The following is a 9,612-nucleotide window of genomic DNA, read 5'->3' on the forward strand; positions in this document are numbered from 1 at the left end:
TGTGGCTGTGAGCATCACTCGTACTATAATGCATTCAATGAAATTTGGGGCACTACAAATAGATGCATGGGCAGCAGCCCTTTTAATTACCCTAATCTCTTGACGGAGCTGGGAGTCTAACTTTCCCTGGCTGTTGAGTACATGACCGTTCTAGGCAGGCACTGCTACCTTCACATCTGCACTGCATTGGAAAGTAAACTGGGAGATGCTGTGGCATATGTCTTTACTGCATCCAGTGCACTGATGAAGTGTAGCTTTGTGGGGGAAAGGCTCTGAGCAGTGCCCAGGGTTTGATTGGGAAACACTTTTTCACTAGGAGGGTGGTGAAGCACTGGAATGGGCTCCCTAGGGAGGTGGTAGAATCTCCATCCTTGGAGGTTTTTAAGGTCCAGCTTGACAAAGCCCTGGCTAGGATGATTTAGTGGGTGTTGGCCCAGCTTTGGGCAGGGGGTTGGACTAGATGACCTCCTGAGGTCCCTTTCAACCCTGATCTTCTAGGATTCTATGACCCTCAGTACAGCCCCTTTAAAAGTTGAACAGAATGTGGTATATTGCAGATGTGGAAATATATTGCGTGGAGGGGATTTTCAGGCTGGAAAGGATTGAACTTGGTGATTATGTATGAAAAAGGGATCATAACTGACTTCACTGCCGTTCGTTTTCCACCAGCCTCTCAGCAGAGTTCTCTCCCAGGCCCCTTTGTGACTGTCTGCTGGAAATGTGATGTTAATCATGCTGCTGGCCTGAGACTCACAAGGAGGCTTGTTCCAAACTGAAATCACTTCTCTGCTTTCTAGCCTGCTTTCCACTCGGTTGTCGTCATCCTCTACCAGGGATGACACAGAGATGGTTGTTAGTCTTTGTCCTCGGGCAGGAATCCCAGCCCATCTTAATTAAAGAGGCAAAATGCTACCCAGTGTAACAGTCACAGTGCAGCTGCTGCTCCTGGCCAGTGTGCTCTGTGGCACTGCGCACTAGAGGAGCTGGTCTGGTGCCACAGCTGCTTTAAAATTGAAGTGTGACACATTCTCTTGTTGCTCATTTGCTTCATGATTGAAATTCTGCTCAACTTCCGCCTCCAGTTGGTGGGGAGAATGGGGGAGTGCTGTTGCTTGCTGAGAAACTTCCTATCCCTATACTAGGCAGAGTAAGGTAGAAAAGAAGTGAAGGGATTGTGAGGAGCTGGCTGGCATAGCAAGTACAGAAACGAATCTGGTTGAATAATCCCAATGCATGTCCGAAGCACGGCTGGGGAGTGGTTATGTGATAGCCGCCCACGCACCTGATTCTCCAGGTGGAATGCCACAAAGAAGAGGGCAATTCCTCTCTCCGGTCACGCCTACACAATGCCTTTCTTTCACTAACCAGAGAGCTTTAAGAGCTGAATACATGCTATGTGTGAGAGGGGATTGCTTGGCCCAGAGTCCTTCATATGAAGTATTGGTCCTTTGTGACCAATATGCAACATTAAAAAGGCCTCAGGCATCAAGTGTGGTTGAGACCAGTTTGTGTGTGGGTGTGTGTGAGAGAGATCATTTACAGTTGACCTAAATGAAAATTTTATACGGTAGTTTGCGAAATGGCTAATGCACCATAGACAAAGCATAGTGTCTTTGTTAAAGTTTAAAATACTTTGTTTCATGGTATTTTTAGGCATAGGGCCCCCTAAATAATTTACCACTGTGTATGTACCTTCAATCACAGCTCAGCTGAGGCCTTGTGATGTCTGGATCTTGTGATCAATGAGAGAGATCAGTGGTTTGAATACAAGATAAAAATGAATCAAAGCTCTAGTGAAGTAGCTGTCCCAAAATGCCATGAAAGAAAGCCAGGTGAGGTCTGTGCAAATCTTCCTTGTTTGAGGATGTTATCAAAATCTCAGCAGCTGGTGAGTCTCTTTGCAGGAACTGAATCTGATGATTGACTTGTCTGTGTGTAGTTGAAGGAATCTCTCTTCTATGTACTTGGTAAACAAGAGCCAAATTCAGTAACCTCTCTGCTTGGCTTGTGTACACAGCAAAGACACATGGAGTTGGGAGAGGGGAACAATTTGCAGAGAAGGTGGAGAGATTTTAGCCATTCTCCCCAATAAAATAACATGTTACAAGGCAAACTCTGCATACGCGTACACTGCTTAGCCCAGAAGCAGTAATTGCAACAAGCTTTTTTTTTTTTTTTTTTTTTTTTTTTTTTTTTAAGAGTTGTGAAGTTGGTTGGCAAAAACTAATGGGCTGTTCTGGGTTTGGATCAGGTCCATTTCTTTTCTTTTTTTTTTTTTCCCCTTTTTTTAAAAGCAAAGAAAAACAAAAACCTCAGGCCCTTTGAATAAATGGCTTTAGTTTTCTCCCATCTTTTCAAGTTTCTCTATCTGCCTTCTCCTTCTCTCTTGCAGGCTCCAGAGACACTTTCCCAATACACCCACCTCCCTTTCTGAACTGGAAAAATACTTTCTGAAGTAACTTTCTGTACTGCTCTTTTGGGAGGGCTTTTGTTCCCTTCCCTGGATGCTGTAAGCACAGAGCTGTCTGAGAAGGCACTTTGAGTTAGAGCTGCTGGCAGCATTGCTTGAATTCAAAGGCTCCTGAGGCAGGAGGAGGCCTTCATAAAGAGTTAGTGAGGATGCAGTCCAGTTTGCCTCCTTATTGGAGATGGGCAGCTGGTGGAGAAATGCCTGATGTTTTTTGGGGGCAAGTGAAATGGGTATCCCCCATATCAGGATGTGTCTGAGCTTTCCTAGTCTAGAAAGGAAGATGAAGTGAGCTGTAGCTCACGAAAGTTTATGCTCAAATAAATTCCTTAGTCTCTAAGGTGCCACAAGTCCTCCTTTTCTTTTTGCGAATGCAGACTAACATGGCTGTTACTCTGAAACCAAGGATTATTGAGAGGTTTGACACCATAACCAATGTCTCCCAAGCCCCAGACTAATTCCATGTGTGACCCTGGGCAAGCCATGTAGTCTCTCTGTGCCTCAGTTCCCCATCTGTACAACGGGGATATTAGCACTGCCTTACCTCACGGGGGTGGGGGGAGAGGGGTGAGGATAAATACATTAAAGACTGTGGGGCACTTTGGAGCTGTAGTGAATACATTCAACAGCACCAGTGTGCTCTCTCTTATTCCAGTCTTGGGATTCTTTCCTGACACTGTGATTGCTGTTAATCTGGTGTTTGTTCCACAGTTTTGCAGTACATGTGGATGAGGCTGACAGCCCTATACATCTTGCTTGCAGTGCCAATCTGCATGAGTGCCCTTAGAATATTTATTATAGGTTTTCATTTAGCTGGAGTGATTCTTCTCTCTCTCTCTCTCTCGTTCATGCTGGTTTTCTGAAAGGGGCTGAAATCTAACAGACCGAGACAATCATCAATATGAAATATTTCCTACATAAAACATGCAGCAGCTAGTCTTGGCCTGAGATCTAGCTGAATGAGGTTTGGCTGAGAGCGACTGAAAGGAGTTGTCATCTGTAAACAGTCTATAGAGATGTCCTCTTCTCCTAAGCCGCAGTTATAAGGCAAAAGAGGGCACAAAATGAAACTTATCAAGGAGCTGTAATAATTCAAGCTGCCTTGTGCTGATCTCTTGGCTGCCCTTATGGGAATAAAGCCTCGATTTCAAAGGACCCTGACTCTCACCTTATGTGGCAGGAAAGGTGGCCCTGCCAAAGCTGTTGTGGCATGGAGAAGTTGGCTGGGGGTGAGGATGTCGTGGGTGGCAATGCCAGCAAACGCTGGGCAAATGGGACAAGGGGCACTGATGGCAGGGTTGTTTCCCCCCCCCCCTCCAAAGGTGCTGATCATCTGCAGTACCCATTCACTTCAGTGAGACATGTAGGGTGCTCAGCAGCTCTGCAAATCGAGCTGTTAGAAAGTCAGGCAGAAATTCTTTAAGAACAACATAGGAACGGTCCTACTGGGTCAGACCCAAGGTCCATCTAGCCCAGTGTCCTGTCTTCCAACATCGGCCAATGCCAGGTGCCCCAGAGGGAATGAACAGCACAGGGAATCACCAAGTGATCCATCCTGTTGCCCATTCCCAGCTTCTGGCAAACAGGCTAGGGACACCATCCCTGCCCATCCTGGCTAATAGCCACTGATGGACCGATCCTCCATGAACATATCTAGTTCTTTTTTTGAACCCAGTTATGGTCTTGGTCTTCACAACATTCTCTGGCAAGGAGTTCCACCGACTGACTGTGCTTTGTGTGAAGAAATACTTGCTTTGTTTTAAACCTGCTGCCTATTAATTTCCTTTTGTGACCCCTGGTTCTTGGGCTATGAGAAGGAGTAAGTAACACTTCCTTATTTACTTTCTCCACACCAGTCATGATTTTATAGACCTCAATCATATCCCCCCTTAGTCATCTCTTTTCCAAGCTGAGAAGTCCCAGTCTCATTAATCTCTCCTCATATGGAAGCCATTCTGTATCCCTAATAATTTTTGTTGCCCTTTTCTGAACCTTTTCCAATTCCAATATATCTTTTTTGAGATGGGGCGACCACATCTGCACGCAGTATTCCAGATGTGGGCGTACCATGGATTTATACAGAGGCAATGTGATATTTTCTGTCTTATTCTCTATCCCTTTCTTAATGATTCCCAACATTCCGGTCGCTTTTTTGACGGCCACTGCACATTGAGTGGATGTTTTCACAGACCTATCCACAGTGACACAGAGATCTTTCTTGAATGGTAACAGCTAATTTAGACCCCATCATTTTATATGTATAGTTGGGATGATGTTTTCCAATGTGCATTACTTTGCATTTATCAACATTAAATTTAATCTGCCATTTTGTTGCCCGGTTCCCATGTTTTCTAAGGTCCCTTTGTAACTCTTCACAGTCACCATGGGAATTAACTGTCTTGAGTAGTTTTGTATCATCGGCAAATTTTGCCACCTCACAGTTTACCCCTTTTTCCAGATCATTTATTAATATGTTGACTAGGACTGGTCCCAATACAGACCCCTGGGGGACACCACTATTTATCTCTCTCCATTCTGAAAACTGACCATTTATTCCTACCTTTGTTTCCTATCTTTTAACCAGTTACCAATCCATGAAAGGACCTTCGCTCTTATCTTTGCACAGAGAATATTCCTTAATGATTCTGTCAATCACAGGCTACTTTATGGTCCGCTCGTACAAAGAGGCATTCACAGAAGCCATTCCAATGGGCCAGAGGTGGACGCTCTGCATTTCCATTCAGGCTGTGACCTCCTTTCAGTGGATCGGCTTCAAAGGGGAGATCAGTTGAGTTCTAAACCCAGGAGGTGGCAGGCAGGGCTTTGGTGGTACAAGGGGGCTGGAATTCTCAGGCCTCTGCCAGGGGTGCAGGAGACATTTTAAAGGAGAAATATTCTAGGGTAGAACTGACCTCCATGCAGGGAGCAAGCCTGCAAGGGATCTCTTTCCTGCTTAAAAGTTCCCCTGTAGCAGGGGACCACAGTCTTAAACTCTCATTCAGCTGTGAAATCATCACCCTTTGCTGCATGCAGTGGAAGTCTCAAAGCCGAAGGACAGCAGCTACCTGCACTTATGCTGTGACTGTCCGTGATGATGGGCAGTGTAGCACCCGCCAGCGTGACTCAGTGTGAGCTGGTACAGAATGTCCAGGGGAAGGCCCCAGAGGAGATGCAGTAGATAGCGCAGTTTTCCTCCTTATTCTAGGGCATCTGTCCTAGTGAAATGACACATACCCAGAACTCCATCCTTACCAATGTGTGACAAGAATAACTTGGGGTTTTATGGTTATCCTGCTAAGATCTTAATGCTTATTTAATCAACGCAGTTCAGACTGGAGGGAGGGTATAAGAGCATTCAGGTGCTTAATGGGCCATTTTAAAACTAATACCAGACTCCCTGACAACTAGTCAATTGTTCTAGCTTCTTCCCACATGGTCTACTAATTTCTCTTCTCTGTCATCATCCACTGTCCTGTCTCAGGACAGTTTTGAAAGACTTGAGCATAATTCTAGTGACTGAATAATTACAGTGTTTGTAAGCCAGCGAAGGCTGTGAGTAATTATGACCCAGTTGCAGATGTAACATCTATTTACACAGGCTTAGATAGGTAATCACTAGATAAAATTGTCCATCAGCAGCACATAATGAAATGCAGAGCAACAAGGAAACCTCTGTGTTCAGACTGGATTGCTGCTGGTCCCAGCACAAGTACAGGGTCTAGTCTGAAAGACTTGACTTGACCTGGTGGTTTTCCCTGGAAGAATGTTGTCCCTTTGGTGATAGCTTGCCCGGATTAATTGGAACACAAGCATGGAAGATCCTGCTTCCATGATCAGCTTCTCTTCCTAACCAAGGAATCTCCTTTTGTGCGCACGCGTGTGTGTGTGTGTGTAAAAAATATATATATATAAAATATGAAATGCTTTAATTTTTTTCTGTTCGTTTTTAATTCATGCCACGAACAATCCCTAAACGCATTTGCACGGCTTGGAATCAAGCAGCTTTTCACCCTCAATTTAAAAAAACCACAAGCTGCTGCTGCCATCTGGTGATAGCACTTCGCAACCTTTTCTTATTCTATTTGCCCGGAGGACCTGGGGGAGCAGGAAGTGCCACAGGTATCACTGCATCAGATGAAACAGCAAAGCACTTTTTTAATGCAATGGTAAATGCTGTTTTGAAGCGGCCTGTATGCCAGACTGACTGAATTACTCACTGGGTTTATGCTTTGAATTAAGATTAAGGTGATTATTCTTTAAAAATTCCTAATATAGTGGTTTACATTAGTTTGATATCTGCTTTTTACCTTTTAAGTAGCTAGTTGTGAGTAATTTACTGAGAAAAACTGATTGCCTGACTTACAGCTTTCCGAGGAAACAGAACCGATACATTCCATCAGAACAGGCTGATGTTGCCTGAACAAAGCACTAGGCTATGTACTGTAGGGAGTGATCCTCCACTGGGACTGGGTGATCGAACAGGCATCTTCCCTCTTCATTGTCCTTGATGAGGCTTTGTTAATATTGCTTGAAAGCAGGTGCTAAACTAGACAAATTACTTTCGCAATTACACTGGCTTTCCTTATTAGTTGTAATTAGTGTACAATGAACACTCCAGTGCTGTAATAGCCATCTTCTGAAAGTAATGTAAACAGCACATCTGTGCAGAATACCCACAAGAGAAATCTCTTCCTAGCCTGCTGTGTCCTAAGAGTTACAAAAACAAAATGAGAAACTAAGTACCCTAATGGGGAGGGTAGGGGGAATTCCCTCATTACAGCCCCCTAGCAGCTACATTTAACAGTTCCCACAGAGAATCGTCCTGCTTTTTTGCCACTTTCTCCTAAATCCTGCGTGCATGCTCACAAATTTAGACAACACCACAGAAGATAAAGTTGGCATCTCGGCATATTGATCCATGGAATAAAAAATATTTCCATCCCCTTAAAGGTCCCATCTACAATTGGAGCCTTTTAACAGTGTCTAAAGCAACTCCTGAGAAGCAGAGACCAGACCCGCAAGAAACACTGAATTATAATGGAAATTCTTTGCATACTGCATACTTTAAAGACTTCCCTTGTGAAGGCATGGAGCTGATCATAAAACTTTAAAAGGGTATGTGGGAAAAAATAGAATTTAATAAAACTTTAGTTTTGTTTTTTTTTTAAATTCCTGATAACGAGGGTTATTCAGAGCTCTTTCCAAAAGATCTGATCATTCTCTCCTTTCAACAACCATTGCTGCCCCAGTACAGTTTATATTGCAGATTCATAGAATATCAGGGTTGGAAGGGACCTCAGGAGGTCATCTAGTCCAACCCCCTGCTCAAAGCAGGACCAATTCCCAACTAAATCATCCCAGCCAGGGCTTTGTCAAGCCTGACCTTAAAAACCTCTAAGGAAGGAGATTCCACCACCTACCTAGGTAACGCAACCACCTATAAAGTGGGAAATATCTCTTGTTCTGAAATGTGCCAGAATTGCAGCAGCTTCCTCCCCACCCCTTTTAATGACTCGTCAAAAATGTATTCTGATTTATATTTTACATCTGAAAACTATTCTGTGGATCCAGCAGTCCTGGCAGCATCAGGGGCCAGTGTCTCCACTGCCATGTTTCTTGTGCCATCATTTACACTAGTGCAAAGTGACTGTGATATCGCAGCATTTTAACACCCATCTTGCACTGGCTGAGATAACTGTGCACACATGGGGCAAGGCACCAGAGAATCAAGTCCTAAGGGAGTTACTGTCTCTTTAGGTTCCAAATGAAATACATGGAGACAGGTGTACAGCACTTGCTAGTGACGTGGAAGGCACTTGTTGGCAAGATAAAATAACCAGGCCCCAAGGGGAACCCCTTTGTCTGCTGTTTCCTCTTTTGTGAGGTCTGTATGTGAGTTTGACAGGTCAGGTCCTGGGTTTGCAGACTTCAGAGCTGTGGACTACACATGTTCAGATTATTGATTTGTCTGTCCCACAAAATGTTTTTTCCTGGCTGGTTTCCAAACAAGTCCTGCTACCCCGTGAGCTCTAAACATGATCTGGGACCTCGTTGTGACGTGCCCCTCACCCTGACATCCAGAAGCTCTAGGAACACATTGGTAGTGATGATACTTAAGTGCTGACAATCTGCTCAGCCTCTACATTGTGGGTCTTGACCCCAGGGGATTTATGGCTCAGACACAGATAAGATGCATGGGAGAGTAAGAGGATGGGTTGAATTTGACATTTCTCTGCTCCCCCCTTATCCGCGCTCTGTTGGGTGGAGAAGGCAGCGTTCGACTGACATGGGTTAGTGCTTGCTACCTGGTGCAAGAAGTGAGTGTTTAGGAGGGATTTGGACGACGGGACAGGGTGATGGCACAAACGTGGCAGCCGGAGAAGGACAGCAAAGGGGCTGTGCCTGGCGTGGTGGGCAGAGAAGGGATACGTTAACACTAAACTGTATTTGAATGATGGAGGGTGACCGATGATGACGTCCCTGGGGCAGTAGACAGTGCAGACAGACAACAGAATTGACTCTGTCCTGTGGAGAGCCCAACAAAGCCAGTGGGCTGTTTCATGGATGCAAGAATCCATTTGCTGGACCAGGGCTGAAATTAGCAAATGAGACTATAGGTCCATGGCGTCAGGACTTTCAGATTCTGTGTCCAGCTTCCACTGAAGTCAGACTTCGCAAGGCCCCCAGAGAGAATTGCCAAGCTCCTTTATTAAGGAGAACTGAGTACCCTCGCCTCTTGTGGCAGACTTGGGTTTCTCAGTAACTTCACAAGCGACAGGGGTACCTTTTGGACTTACTCTTCCCTTATATTTACTGCCCTTCTTTGCAGTAACAGTAAATAAATGAGGAGCCTGAAGGAAAAATGCTTACTAAAAATCAGGATTTTAAAAAAATAATTGAATGCAACTGAGCTTTAACTACAACTGTGGGAGCAGGGAAGAAGCAGGGCGCCAGTGCCAGCAGCTTCCACGGAGATTGCACCCAAAGCACCAGCAGGATGTGTGCTGACCCTCCACTGTGCCGGAAGAGGCTCCTGTGGGCTGATCGTACCCACAGAGTAGTGAACTACCAAGAAATTCTTCTTTCTGAGCCTTTTTAATGGGTGCCACATTTGCTCCATATCTTAGGCTATAACAGTCAGTCAT

At 44.9% G+C, this 9,612-nt stretch overlaps 1 long non-coding RNA gene across 1 annotated transcript in view; it reads left to right on the forward strand.

Moving 5' to 3' along the window:
• LOC141978149 (uncharacterized) overlaps positions 1 to 9,612 on the forward strand; it is a 143,056-nt gene that overhangs the window by 66,923 nt on the left and 66,521 nt on the right. The gene's annotated exons all lie outside the window — the stretch shown is intronic.

This window comes from Natator depressus, chromosome 26 (assembly GCF_965152275.1).
Source record: "Natator depressus isolate rNatDep1 chromosome 26, rNatDep2.hap1, whole genome shotgun sequence".
In the NCBI taxonomy this organism is placed as follows: domain Eukaryota; kingdom Metazoa; phylum Chordata; order Testudines; family Cheloniidae; genus Natator; species Natator depressus.